The sequence below is a fragment of the Lemur catta genome, chromosome 2, assembly GCF_020740605.2.
Source record: "Lemur catta isolate mLemCat1 chromosome 2, mLemCat1.pri, whole genome shotgun sequence".
Taxonomy (NCBI): Eukaryota; Metazoa; Chordata; class Mammalia; order Primates; family Lemuridae; genus Lemur; species Lemur catta.
The window spans coordinates 50,455,497-50,469,167 of NC_059129.1; the positions used below are offsets into that span (position 1 = coordinate 50,455,497).

The following is a 13,671-nucleotide window of genomic DNA, read 5'->3' on the forward strand; positions in this document are numbered from 1 at the left end:
GATAGGGAGGGTGTGGGGTCAGCAGGTGGGCAGGGGGCCTGGCTGTCACACAGATGGACACGGCTTCTGGGGCCCAGGTCTGGAGGACTCAGCACAGGAGGGGCAGGGACCAGGTGGTGCACTGGAGGCAAAGCCACTGGTGTTTTCTGGGTCACTCAGCTTCTTCTCTTCTCTTCTCCTGCCGGTCCCCTTCTTCCCGTGGTGCCTTTCCTGCCCTCTGGGTGTCTCCTTGCCTGTCTTTGCCTGTCCTTGCCGGCTCTCTGCCCCTCTTCCTCCCGTTTCCCCTCCCTCAACCCCTGGCCCCTTTCTCCCCAGGCTTGGTGTGTCCTGGGAGACCAGAGAGGCACTCTGCCCGGTCCTCAGGAGGTGTGGGCCGCCCCCAAAATAAACAAAATACTGAACAACATTAAGTAAAAGACCCTGGCTGGTTTGCCAACAGACACCCCCCCACCCCAGACACACACACGCACACACATGCACACTTGCCCAGACACACGTGTGTGCAAACACAGGCTCACACACACACATTTTCTTCATTACCTCCTTTAATACTGTCTTCTTTCCATCTTAAGTTCAATGTTGTTTTTTGTCTCTTTTTGACCCTCCCCCTCCACTTCCCTTCAATTTATTCCAGCTGTGAAAACCTTTTTCCCATCTCCTCTGTCACCCCGGCAGATAGGTGAGTGGCAGCCAGAGGAGTCCACTGCGCAGCCACCGTTGGTAATCGATGCCAGATGTCGAGCTGGCCCCCGGCCCAGCCCCAGGCCGGGCTCTCGCGCCCTCTCCCGCAGCCGGGTGTGAAAGGCGCCGCGGCCGGGCCCAGGCCTGGTGGGACCAGGAGCCGGCTCGGGGGACGCGGTGGGGAGGGCTGGGTCCCGGGGCCGCAGGAGGCAGGAGGCTGCGGAGGATAAGGATGTGGGAGCCCCGTGGAGGAAGGCCCGGGGCCACCGGCAGGTCTGCTGGGCTGGGGTGAGGAAGCCAGGGCGGCCCAGAGCAGAGATGCTGATGGCCGGGCCTCCCCTTGGCGCCGGTCAGCCATTTTATTTCCAGCTATGGTTGTTTATAAATGCATATTTGGTAAAATATAAAAAGCCAATTATAACACTCCAGAATTGTGCCTTACTAATGATAATGAAACCAGCTAACCAATATTGGGCATTTTAGGTACTTTCTGAGTCATTGTACATGAATTTATGCTCTCATGTAATTTTCACAACAACACTGTGAGGTAGGCACTATAATTGTCCCCATTTTACAGAGGGGACAAAAGAGGTCTAGAGCATCTAATTGGCCCACCTAGAAAATGGTGGTACCAAGATTTGAGCCACCAACCATATCAGGCTCTCAGAGAAGACTCAGTAATCTTTAAAGGTCAGAGCTAGAAGGACCATGGTTCAAAACCCTTCTTTTCTAAAGGAGAGACCAAAGTCCAGAGAGGAGAAGTGACTTGCCCAAGGACACACAGGGAGTTGGACCCAGAGCAGGGCTGGATCCCAGGGCTCCTGGTTCCTGTTCAAAGCCCTTCATACAGCACCGCATTTCTGACTCCAGCCCCCACAACCTCGGCCACGAGCCAGGCCCCCTGGAGGAGGTGTCTTTTGCAGGGCTGTGAACAAGGTGAGGACCCCAGATGGGTAGACAGACGGGAGGAAGCACTTTCAGCGGGGAGCCTTCCATCCAAGGACCGGTGTGTGCAGAAAGTTGCACCAAGGCGGGGCTGGCAGACAGCATGGACCATGTCTCTACTGCATGCCGGGCACTGGGATCACCAAAGGGACTCAGACAAACTCTGCCCTCAAGGAGCAAGCAAACAAGGAAAAACAACAACAACAACAACAAAAAAAAAAAGAAACAGGGCAAGGGGGATAGAGTCAGGGAGGTGCACTATGCTTTTTTAGATATAGCAACAAGGTGGTGTTTGAGCAGACTCCTGAAGGAATACAGGGAGGGATCCACATGCACATCTGGGATAAGAGTGTTAGCGGAGGAATAGCAAGTGCAAAGGCCCTGAGGCAGGCATGTAGTTAGTCTGCTACCGTGTCCAGAGTACAGGGGGTGGAGGAGAGAACAATGGGAGACATGTTGGAGAAAGGGGGCAGATCATATAGGACCACGTGGCTATTGTAAAGGCCTGGCCTTTACTCCCAGTGCAACGGGAACCACTGAGGAGTTCTGAACAGAAGGCTGGCATAGTCTGACTTTGGTTTTAAAAGATCTTTTTGCTGCTCTGTGGAGAGAGTACACTGTAGGGGGAAGGAGGGAAGCAGGGAGACCAGGAGGAGGCCACTGGAGTGGGTGAAGGCTGGGACCAGGAGCCAGCAGTGGAGGGATGAGAAGTCATGGGGTTCTGGGTGTATTTTGAAAGAGTCACCATGTTTTCCTGGGAGATGGGTTTGGGGTGTGGGAGAAAGAGAACAGTCAAGTGTGACTCCAATTTTTTTGGCCTGAGCAATAGGAAGGATGGAGTTGCCTTTCCTGAAGTGGGAAGACCACCGAAGGAGCAGGTCTGGGGACAGACCAGGTTCATCTGAACATTGAACTCGCTGAACCTGAGGTGGCTGTTCTCAGTGCCATGATGAGTTGTGGAGACTGAGGCAACAGGAACAGTCGGTAAGACTGATCCACTCTTTATTTAAAATTGTGGTATTTTGTTCATGAATTTTTTTGCATTAATTTTTATTTTTTAAAAGAATGTTGCATCAAAATATGATTTATCTTGGTTACTGAGGTTTTTGCACCCCCTTAAATTTTGCACCTTAGTCGTGGCCCTGCCTGTCACAGATAGCCACGTGGAATGTGGGGGTTGGTCCGCTCAGTTCCGGGCCATTCTGTCTGTCCACAGTGAGCCAGTGGTCTTCCGGGTGGGATCCGTGACAGGGATGTGAGCTGAAGCGTGGTCACAGCAGGGAGGTCCTGGATGCGGAATGTGGACGAGGAGAGAGCTCCGTGTGGACGTGCGCCTGGGTGACCTGGAAGCAGCCAGGAGGGTGTGAGCCCATCAGCCCACTGCGCCCCACCCGGGCCCCGTGATGGATGGCATCTGTCTTCTGCTTTATTAAACTCATGCCGCAGTTCAGCCCTGGATTTGCAAACGGCTTAATAAGCATTTGGAAGGGATCGGGGGAGGGAGGCCGGGATTTCAGGGGGTTACCAAGACCCAGACAGGAAACGGCTTTCACCCTGAGTGGGCCCCAGGAGGGAGTCAGGTGTTCGGGTGGGCAACTGGGGAGAGTATTTGGTTTCACAGAAGGCACTTGGGGCCCCAGAGGGTGAGGAGCACACCCCCTCCCCCAGCACTGATGTTACCGCGCTCTGGGAGTCCACCGCCCCTCGAGGGGTGGTCTGGGCATTGCGGAGGGCAAGGGGGTGTAGGGACTGGCCAAGGCTGGGAGAACAGATCTAGGGGAGAAGAGGCCATCGCCGTGTCTAGGAGTTCCCAGCTGCAGAGGACAGAAGCATACACAAAACAGACACCAAGCCCCCCGGCCAGCCCCCCGCACTCTCTCCCACTTCTGAACTTCGACAAACTCCATAGTATGTGCCCTTGGTTTGGAACCTTCTGCACAGCACCTAGCGTGGGCACTGAGTTGGGGGTACCAGGTGCCCCTCCTCTCCTGAATAAGGTTGGAAGCTCCTGGGGGGGGAAGATGGGTAGATACACTGAAGTCATCTCTCCATGCAGGCAACTTGGGCCCCACTCACTCAGCGTCCTGTGAGAGCCAGTTCCCACGCTGGCCAAAGCAGATCGCAAGCACCGTTTCCCAAGTCCCAGCCCAGGGAATGCCACGCTGGTAGCTTGAAGTTGGCCATGGTGGGAGCACTTACAGCATGGAAACTGGCAAGCGCCTTTGTTCCCTCCTGGAAGGCCAGCTGTGGCGCATTTCCCAGCACGCCGCCGCCTCACCTGCTGTTCCACCAGCAGGAACCACAAGCCCCTCCAAAAACCCACTTTTCCTCCTGAAGAAACTGTGAAGCTCCTTCTGGACCGGGGAGATTGAGACTGTGTATCTCTTATTAATAAGACCAGTCTTAGTCACCACTGCCAGTGGGAAAGGCAATGATGATTAAGACTTAGCTATCTAGGTTCAAGTCATGGCTCCACCATTTAATAGTTAGTGATTTAAAATGTTCTTCAGGCTGGGTGCAGTGGCTCACACCTATAATCCCAGCACTTTGGGAGGCTGAGGTGGGAGGATCACTTGAGGCCAGGAGTTCGAGACCAGGCTGGACAACATAGCGAGACCCATCTCTATGAAAAAATAACATAACTAGCCAGGTGTGGTGGCGCCCGCCTATAGTCCCAGCTACTCAACAGGCTGAGGCAGGAGGATTGCTTGAGCCCAGGAGTTTGAGGTTACAATGAGCTATGATCACGCCACTGCACTCTAGCCTGGGTGACAGAGCAAGACCCTATCTCTAAAATAAATACATAAATAAAATGTTCCTCAGTCAGCAATTGGAGGGATTGTTCTGAGATTTTAAAAGAAATAATATTTGAAAGATGCTGTGGACCAGGGCCCTGCAAACCATAAGTAGCCAATAGATGTTCTTTCTTACTCTGGGTCTCTGGTGGTGCTACATACCTCATCCTGGGTCTTACAACCACCTTTATGGGAAATACCATTGTTATTCCTATTTTGTAGATGGGCAAAGAGGGGTTTACCTGTGTTAGGTTTCTTATCTGAAATGACATAGTGGCAGAGCTGGGATTTAAACCCAGGACAGTCTGGGTCTCACAGCCCGGCTGCCTCACTACCCTGCCATGGGACTTCTCCATGATGGGATGGGGTTGGGAGTCATAGCAACAGTGGAAGTGGCCCTTGGTTTTCCTCCTCTCTCTATCTGGCCACCAACAGAGGGATCCCCTTTCTGTGTGGCCTCCAAAAGAAGCCTCCTCCGGGCCCCATCTCCCAGTGCATCCCCTCCACACCTGCTCGTGCCTATCAGACAGTCCTTCAGAGGCTAGAGGCCACCTTCTCAGGGCATCTGCATCTCCCACTGGCATTTCCTATCTGCTTCTCTCTAGCAGTAAGCTAGTCTCTGGGCCAGTTTCCCAGTCTGTCTCTCTTTCCCTCCTGCTGCCTCGGTGCTGTCTCCACCCCTAGTCCTCCACAGCTATGCAAATGCCCACCCCTGACTCTGCAAGGGGCCCAAGGCCAGGGTTAGCAGGGCACGATGCAGGAAGGTCAAGGGTCCAGCAGCCTTCTTGCAACTTTCCTTCTGGGCCTCTTTTCTTTTTTTCCTGCCTCTTGCCAATTTCACTTTCTGGTCTTCCTTTTTCTCCCTCCATTTCCTTTCCTCTCCTCATCCTTGTTTGTCACTTTGGTATCTCCTTCTTCATGTCTCTGTCCCCCCGTCTCTCTGTCTGCCTTTGCCTCTCTCTGGGTCAGTCTGTTTGGTGGCAAGTGTGTATGTATATGTGTTTCTCTGTCCCTTTGTTCTTTGTCTATGTGTCTGTCTGTCTCTCCATGTGTCTCCCTCCCTGTCTCTCCCCACTTATCCCAACATCCTGAAGTGTGTGCGTGTGTGTGTGTGTGTGTGTGTCCCTGTACCTAAGAATCTAACTCTGCCTCGATGCCTTTCCTGTTCTGTGTGTGTGTGTGTGTGTGTGTCTGTCTGTCTGTCTGCCACTGACTCCGTGTGTCTGTCTTCCAGGCTGTCTCCGGGGTCTCGCTCCGGCAGCATTCGTTCGTCAGGGCTGCACTCTGGAGGCTCCCGGAGGAGACCCCCACTCACCCCTCCCAAAGTTCACTGCCTTGTCAAACGGAGCTAATCTCCTGCGGGAGGAAAAAGCCTCATTCAAACTGGGGTGGGGGGGCAGAGGGGGAAGGGGAGGTCTCCTTGGCTGCAGCCTGAAAACACCCCGGCCCATAATACCCCTTTTGTTCTAGGCTGGTGGGAGGGGGTGGGCGGTGGAATGAAAGAAGGGGGATATTAAAGGAGCAGGTGAAAGACATGTGTCTTCAGCAGCCATAGATAAGCGCTCACTCCCTTCTCATCTGACTGAGGCCTATTATCTTCCTGCCACAGTCATTACTATTAATATTAAACACCCCCAATCCAGCTTGAAAACAACCTGAACGGGCTGCCTCCAGCCCCATCCAGTTCCAAGGGGAAGACCCTGCCTGACACCTCCTCCCACAGTGTCTGACCACCACCCCAGTCTCCCAGCCCCCAAGCCCCCTTGAACTTCCCCATGAACTTCAGCTCCAAAAGCCCCCTTTTTTCCCCTCCCCCTTCCTCACCCCACATCCTCTCTGATCACCAGCCCTTTAGTGGACCCCCCATTTCATATTTCTGCGGATCTCTGTACCCCAGCCCTCTTCTCTCCACCTCTTAATATAAGCCAGGGTGGGAGACAGAAGCATGTAGAGGTTTATTCCTGACTTTGACATCTGACAGAACTGGATTTGCATTCTGATGCTCTATTCACAGGCTGGGTAAGATCCTTAACCCTCCGAGCCTCAGTCTCACATCTCTAAAATGGGAGCAAACTATAGTCCCTAGGACATAGGGTTGTCTCAAGGTTTATATGAAAGAATGAATGACGGAGCTCTTAGTACCTACCAGATGCCACACAGTAAACAGCGGTGGTAACTGCTGTTACCTGGACAAAAAGCAGCCAGGGCAGCAGGTCTCTCCACTCATCCCTTCATTAGACCATCACTGGGCCCCAACTGCCAACTTTTGTGCTGAGCACCAGAGAGATAGAGGTGGAGAAAACAATTCCTGCCTCCGAGAATTCACAAATTGGTGGCATCAAGAGATATATAAACAGGTAAGTGCATCATTGCAGTGCTGGGTCACATATACCACAAAAGAAGTTAATACAAAGGGCTCTGGGAAGGTGGGACAATGAGGTCCCCCTCAGTGGGCGATGTTACGCTAGCAAAGGAGTAATTCCTTATGCGGTATCTACAAGGTGGTGAAGCCAGCTAGCACCATGCCCATGTCTATGGTTATAGCTCCCAAGAGGAGCAAGTCAAAAGGCTTGCAGTAGAGGTGTAGCTGGGGGCCATGTGCGGGGCCCCCTTCCCAGGCTCCCAGGGCCCTGGATCATCAGAGCTGGCCTGAGGAGCCTGCAGACGCAGGAAGGAGGGAGATGAGAGCTGCCATTTACAAAGTGTCTTCCTTGGAGCCAGGCACTGGGCTGTGTGTGCATTAGGTCACTTACTCCTTCTGACCACCTCTCTGCTAAGCAGCCGTCATTGCACCCACTTCACAGGGGGGCAGACAGGCTCAGAGAGAGGGTGTGACTTTCCAAAGACCACACTACTAGAAAGTGGCAGAGCAAGATCTTAATGTATCTCTCTGGCTCCAAAATCCATGTTATTTCCATTTCTAGTGTGTCTCAAACTTTCCAGCTCCAATTCCATCCCCGCCCAAGTGTCCTTAACATCAGAGGAGCTTAAACAAATATACAAATTCAAATTTTACTCCATAATATATCATGTGTTACCATGTTTTAAAATGTCATTAAAAAGTGTTCCCCCCAAAATCTCGAACTAAAATTGAAGCTCTAAAAAGGTGTGCTAAGTTTATTCTATTGCTTCCTCTGCCGGGGGTCGGGGGTGAGGGGAGTCTGTTGTTTGTGGGCAGCCTTGTCTACTTTTGGTGACGATAACCCTGGGCTGCCAATCACAATTCCCTGGCTTCTCTGGTCTCAGAGGGAGCCAATGAGCTAGACCTAGCCAATTGTTAAACCATAATTTTCTTAGCCACCTGATTTGTCCAAGAGGTGGACACATGACCCAAGCTAGGCCAATGGGAGTCTTCCCCTAGGATTTTATAGACAGAAGGCATTGGGAATGGCACACTCTCTCTTTGCTCTGAGATGTGACCATGAGATTGGTGCCATGCTCTTCTACTCCCCTCTCCCTGCCCTCCAGTGAATGAGAGAAGAAGCCCTGACCTTCCTTCCCCTCCCCACTCCCCCACTGCAGTTGAGAGGAAGCTCAGCTGCAGGAGGACACAAAAACAGAAAAAATGAGGCTATTGCACACCAAAAAACATAGCCAAGATATGGATGAGATCAAGAAAGAATGCAAGAGAGAAAACTGGAAGTATTTTCAGCAGTCTCTAAAATTGCCCCCCACCACCATGCACATGTGTGCACGTGCACACACACACACACACACACACACACTCCTGTGCTTCCTGGATGTTGAGCCCATAATGCCCTTCCTTTTGCTTAAACGAGTTGGAGGTGAATTTCCATCACTTGCTCCCTGATCAATACCTCTTTACACACTCAGTCCTACTTAGTATCTCCCAGCTCCCAGCACACTACAGCCAAGAAAAGCAGCAAGGACCCGACAGACTTTGAAACTGGGGAAACTCAAGTTACATGTGGGGTAGGTATCAAGTCCTCATACCAGGAACCTCTCAGGGTTCTCCCTCACAGAGCATGGGGCTAGGAGAGACTTCAAGCAGAGGGATGACAGGGAATCTATCCCAACAAGCTCTCTGCTGCCTTCAAGAAAGCCTGACTCAGCCTCCTTCCTTGGAAACACATCCTAGTACCCCCTTTGCTGAGTAATTGCAGATCTTTCCAGCTGCAAGTCAAGCCTGTTTTACCTTGTCCTGTTCTAGTGGAAGCGGGACAATAGCCAGTCCCTCCTCTCCTTTTCCATTCCTTCAGAGGCTCAACCCAAATTTCTCTTTACTCTTCTTTTGCCTTGATAGTATAGGATCATGCATGCCATGCATACTATGTGTTGGCCAAGAGCTCAGTCTCTAGATAGACTGCCTGGAATCAATCCTGGCCCTGTTACTTAATAGCTGTGTGACTTTGGGAAAGATGCTTACCTTCTCTGTGCTTCATTTGCCTCATCTTCAAAATGGAATAATTATATGAATTAATGCATATAAAGTGCTTATAACCATTCCTGGCACATACCAAGTGTTCAATGAATATTGGCTGTTATGATTATATGTAAATGCTCTGTGTGTGTGTGTGTGTGTGTGTGTGTGTGTGTGTGTGTTCAACCCGTACCCCATCTGACTAGGAGTTCCCTGGGGACAGGAGACATACCTTACTCATTTTGGAAGGCCCAAGGCCTTGAAGTACTTGGCATAATAGAGGAAGCTCAAAAACATGTGTGTTGACCGAATGAAAAGTGAATGAATGAAGACTGGCTAGCTGAATACTGGGAGAATTTAAATCCTGATTCCTGTCCATAGGTCTCTTAATAGTCCCACATGGGTAGTTATCAATTCCGCCTACACCTGAACCCAGAGCAGAGATTCATAGACAGAAGGGGCTCTTGCAGCAAAGTAACAATTGAAGCAAAAACAGCCACCTCTGTGTATGCCCCTCGATAATGTCCAAGGCTCTGTCACAACACCACATGACACTGAGAGGTAGACAGGGCAAGGGTCATCCTTATCCCATTTTACAGATGAGCAAACCAAGGGTTAGAGCAATTATGTGACTTTCCTAAGGACAGACACAGCTAGCTAGTAGCCCAGCTGAGGCCAGAGCTGGGTCACCAGCCTTGGTTAGATCTCCGCCAATCACATTCCAGCAGCCAGACGCTCCCCGTGGTCTCCTCCTGGCTGGGCCATGCAGCGCCCAGCACAACACCCTGGTCCACTGTGGTCTAGTCCAACAACTAGATGACTTTTATCTTCCACATATCTTGGTACTTATGACTTCACCTTCCACACGTCTTGGTATTTGTACGGCCCAGTGGGGGGCTGTAGAGAGGAAGGGGAAGCCCAGAGCCCAGGAGTGAAGGCCACTCCGGAGCACACAATGGCCCATTGTGCCCCCTGTGTCCCCCTCCCCTTCTCCACCACACCCAGCACACAGCGTCCTGTTTACCTGCCTCCAGGACCTGGCTCCATCTCAGGTGCCACTCCAACTGGGCCCACGCACAGGCATTGCCAAACCTTCTGCCCACAAGCCCTAGGCTTGGCAGAGGTGCACCTCCTTGGGGATTCCCCCCAGCCTTTGTCCTACCCCCTAGTTCCTTCTACCCCAACGCAGACGCCTCCTCTTGGCTCGTACCACAGTACCTGGCACACAGTAGGTTCTCCAGAAATGATTTGTGACAATAATAACTGGTTCCTTGGTGACAATAATAACCTCCAGGCACATGGGCCTCTGTAAAGGGGTTCTCCCAGCTTCAGAGGTGGGAAATGGCATTGTGAAGGAGTTGGGTTTGGGGGACGAGTGCCAGCTAGACTTAGAAAAGTCTTCCTGTAGTCCCAGCTACGTGGGAGGCTGAGGCAAGAGGACTGCTTGAGCCCAGGAGTCGGAGGCTGCAGTGATCTATGATCATGCCACTGCACTCCAGCCTGCATGACAGAGCGAGACCCTGTCTCTTAAAAAAGAAAAGAAAAGAAAAGTCTTCCTTTCCTGTCCCCTTCCCTGAGCCTGGGATTTGGAGGGGAGGGATCTGGGGGGAAGGGCAGTGTGGGAATACAGAGCCTGCCTGTCTCTCGGGACAGAAGACCCATATTAGGTGCTCTCTTGGTACAGCCGGCCTGCCATTCTCCCACTCTCGCAGAAGTCAGAGGTCAAGGGTCAGGGCACCACCAAAGCCCTCGGGGACAGACTCCCGGCCACGGGGACAGATGGAGAGGCCTGGCTCCTCAAGCCCGGATTGTGTTTGGGGGTCAAGGAGCCGGGCAGTGGTGGGAGGGGGAAGCTGCCCAGGAAGAAGTTGAGCATCACTTCGTCCACATACTCTCAACGCCCTGGACCATGGCAGAGGAAGATGAGGAGGGAGGAAGATAGTTGAGGGGAGCAAGGAGGGAGAAAGAGGAGGGCACTGCAGTGAAAAGCCAAGAGGCAGATGAGAAATGGGAGAACAGAAAACCACACCTCCAGGTGAGCAGGCTCCTCCAGCGGAAAGGAGAAGCAGACATAAACCACAAAGGCTGCAGCAGGCCCGGAGGCCATCCAATCCAACCTGTTCATTTTACCTATGAGGAATCCAAGGCCCAGAGAGGGCATATGTCTTGCCCAAGGACACACAGCAAGTCAAGACTCAGCCCAACTAGAGTCGCAGAATGGTGGCTCCAAGCCAGCAGACATTCTTGGCTTTCTGCTGAGCAGAGAAAAGGGGGCTTCATAGGGTCCTGCTCTGCCTGACTTCTGGAGATGTGGGAGCAGGAAGAACCCCCATCATGGCCCAACCAGCCCATGGCCCAGTATCAGAGCAAGGAGATGGCACGTTCAGGCCCACCACCCACAGCATTGTCTACCTAGTGTCACTTGAGCCGTATTTTAGCCATTGATTTATTCCACCACTTACTCTGTGTGCCCAACACTGTGCTTGGCCCTCAGGTTGAGGATGGGGGACAAGGGGAGGGTGGGAGGGAGGCTACAAGGTGATGTGTCTGTACACTTGGGAAGAAAGATAATTAAAGTGGATGTTCATTCAGAGATTGCCACATGCCAGCTGCTTGCCCCGTAGTTACTAGGCAGTGACTAATGTTAGCCCCACTTTTCATATGATGAAACAAAGGCTCAGAGAGACCAAGAGGCCCTAGACCCACAACTGATGCGGCAGAACAGGAAATCTGGCTTCACCATCTGGCTCCAGAGCCCTTGCTCTCAACCATTAGATTGTACTGCCCACCACCCCCTACCCGCACGGGCTTTAGAAGCCAGGGTGATGAAGTTTCCCCCCCACTATCCTGTGGTCCATCACAGCCCTCCTTCCATTCCAGCCAGGGTAAGCCAGTCTGCCCTTTGGGCACACCCTAAGCTTTTATAAATGCTTCATTTGGCCCCTTATTGTCTGCCTTGTGTTAGAATTTGTTATTGGCATATCTGTCTCCCTAGCAAGTCTGAGGGCAGAAATGATCTTTCATCATCTCTGAAGCCCTAGTGCCCAGCACGGTGTCTGGCACATGGCGGGTACCCAATGACTCGCTTATGGAAGGAGCATAACTAGGTGATATGATATCCCTATATGAACAGAAAATAAGACCCAGCAGAGGCTTAGACCCCAGGGAGGGGCAGGAAAAGACTCTCATCCATCTCCAAATACCATGAGTCTAGCACACTGCCTAGCATAAAATAGATGCTGCTAAATGCTTGTCGGACAAGTACGGGCTATATGGAGGGTGCTCCGGATATGAGGCTTCCATGAGCCCTCGGGGATGGGCTCAGGAGGTTTGAGACTGCATCTGGATTGGGGCCAGAGCTCATGGCAGGGCCCCTCCCCAAGAAGTTTGAGGCCTAGCCAGGCCACCATGAGAGCCTGCCGAGAACTGGGGCTCAGGGTGCTGGGGGCCTCTTTTAGGAGTACAGGCTGTTCCTGAGGACACTGCCAGGGCTCAGAGCGGGGGGCTGGGGGTGGGCTGGATCAGAGTGAAGAGGAGTGGGCAGGCTGGAAGTAGAACACATTCTCCAGCCTCTTCTGCTTGCAGGTGTCTAAGGACAGTACCCTAGCCTGCAACCTTCGCTGCTCCATTGTAGACCTGTTTCCAGCAACAAGGGAGGGAGGGGAAGGACAAAAGGCTGTGCCTTGGGATCCCAAGTTTAGGAGAGAAGCCAGGAAGACTAAGAGATGGACAGACAGAGGTGAGGAGAGAGAGACCCAGGAGGCCTCCAGGGAGGGAAGGGAAGGTTGCTGAGGAAGGAAGTCTGCACTTGGGTCCAGCCCTGCCTCTGGCACCAGCCCCACTGGGCTAGGGTCCCAGGGATTTATTGACTAATCCTCAAATGATACACTCTCCCTGATTTATTCTCTCTCTCGCTTTGCGCTCTCACAAGATCCCATTGTCTCCGGCCACTGCTGGCCCAGGGCCTCCACCTCGGGGCCTGCTGCCTCTCATCCACTTCCGGGGGTGGGGGGAATGGAGGCTCTCTACCGCCAAGCCCCACGACCCTCCCCTGTCCTCTCCCGGCCCCAGGGTCAAGCTGCCAGGCCACCAGGCAGTGCCAGGTACGAGGACGGCAGCACCCGGCCAATCCGAGGAGAAGGCGGTGAGCGAGGCGACTGCCTGGAGCTGCTGGCGTTTGCGCCGGCCGCGGCGTTGCTGGCGGGTGGGGGCGTGGCTGCCAAGGATGTGGGTGTCGGGTGCTGGGCAGGGGACAGAGCAAGGTCAGAGTCGAGGTTTTCACTGACCCGAGTGGGCAGGAGTAAAGGGAATTCGTAAAAAGTTTCTTTCTTCTTTAATAGCCTTTTTTCCCAATCCAAAGGCTCGGGCGCGGGAGGGAGCGAAGACGGGCGGGGGCAGGGCAAGCCCTCCACAAGTGACACTTAATTCCCGGTCTGGACTGGGCCGGCGCTTGAAAGCAGCTAAATTAGCAAAACAGAAGTCAACTGTCGATTGCTTCATTGGAGGATTAAGTGTGATAAATGGGGGGTTTGTTCGCTCTCCCGTCCAGATGTTGTGTCTAAGTAAGGGGTTTTTTTCAAAAAAAGTTTTTTTACATTCTTGGCCCAGGGCCCATATATATTTTGGATACTGCTGGGAGTATATAATATCATTGGAAAATGATGCGGTCTGCTAACCTTTTAAATAACATTTCCTCCCTCCTCTATTTTCTAATAGTTTGTTTTTCTTTCCATGTTTGCCTTTTATTGGGGGAAATTTTTTTTGGAAATTAATGAGGCTCGAGTTTGGAGACCAAAATGAGAGAGGGGAGAGAGAGAGAGAAAGAGAGAGAGAGAAAGGAGTGTGAGAGGTGGAGGGGTGTGGAATGAC

The 13,671-nt window shown here is 52.5% G+C and overlaps 1 long non-coding RNA gene across 1 annotated transcript in view; it reads left to right on the plus strand.

The window, feature by feature from the left end:
- The first annotated feature begins 12,516 nt into the window (after nt 1-12,516).
- LOC123631854 overlaps nt 12,517-13,671 on the plus strand; it is a 28,167-nt gene continuing 27,012 nt past the window's right edge. Inside the window, exon 1 of the long non-coding RNA XR_006733247.1 lies at nt 12,517-12,541. This is a non-coding gene — a long non-coding RNA (uncharacterized LOC123631854). The remainder of the gene's footprint in view (nt 12,542-13,671) is intronic.